Source organism: Selaginella moellendorffii, unplaced genomic scaffold (assembly GCF_000143415.4).
Source record: "Selaginella moellendorffii unplaced genomic scaffold, v1.0 SELMOscaffold_7, whole genome shotgun sequence".
Taxonomy (NCBI): domain Eukaryota; kingdom Viridiplantae; phylum Streptophyta; class Lycopodiopsida; order Selaginellales; family Selaginellaceae; genus Selaginella; species Selaginella moellendorffii.
In genome coordinates, this window is record NW_003314268.1 from 1,938,494 (window position 1) to 1,939,382 (window position 889).

General features: G+C 44.2%; 1 long non-coding RNA gene across 2 annotated transcripts; it reads right to left on the reverse strand.

Annotated features, from left to right (window-relative positions):
* Positions 1–451: 451 nt before the first annotated feature.
* Positions 452–886, reverse strand: LOC112345171. Of its 2 annotated transcripts, XR_002991968.1 has the most exons (3): positions 832–886; positions 669–749; positions 452–613 (listed from the first exon to the last, which is right to left on the reverse strand). It is a non-coding gene; the product is annotated as an uncharacterized LOC112345171 (long non-coding RNA). The 2 variants fall into 2 exon arrangements; XR_002991967.1 differs by having other exon boundaries at positions 452–749.
* Positions 887–889: the final 3 nt, after the last annotated feature.

The window sequence follows — 889 nt, forward strand, 5'->3', positions numbered from 1 at the left end:
GCGAAGTTTGCATACGTGGGAACATGGTGTTCAAGGGGATACTTGAACAATCCAGACTCTGGGGACTTGGCAGTTTGGCATCCCAATGGATACATCAAGATCAAGGATCGAGCCAAGGATATTATCATTTCTGGAGGGGAGAACATTAGCAGCCTGGAAGTGGAGAGCATCTTGTACAGGTAAAAGGAGAGTTTTTCCTTCTTTGTTTCTTGTTAAAGTTTGCTTCTTTTTCATCCAGGCATCCAGCAGTGTTGGAAGCTGCTGTGGTGGCGCAGCCAGATGAGCAGTGGTCCATGTGCGTTTGTGTCCCTCAAGCACGGCGTGAGAAGCAACAAGGAGGAGATACTCTTGTTGTATCGACAGCATTTACCGAAGTTCATGGTGCCAAAGAGCATCGTCATTCTCACAGCCTTGGACAAAACTGCGACTGGCAAGATCCAAAAACAGGTGCTGTGCAGCAAAGCAAGAGCTCTTGGCAGTGTCAAGTAAATCAGCAAGCTCTACAAGCCAACTATTGAACTTGTAAAGCTTGAAATCGTTCATGGCCTGGAAAATCCCCAATCTAGCCTGGCAATTTTAAATCGGTCAGCTACTGTCCGTCCGTTGTAATGTACTGGAATGAAAAATAAATAAGTAACATGCAAGAACCAAGAACGCAATTCATCTACCTCAAACAGTAGCTTTGTCTTATCAGCTGTCACTCTTGCATATCCAAATGCCGACCTTCGAATCAAGCTCCATGAACTAAACTGTCGACAAAAAAAATAGAACAGGTAGAATATCAATACCATATAAAGAGCTTGAATATAGGAAACAAAGCTGCAAGCTTACATTATGAGGGAAGTCATCCAAGGTGAATTCAGCCATGCCAACCACGGTGTGAACTGGA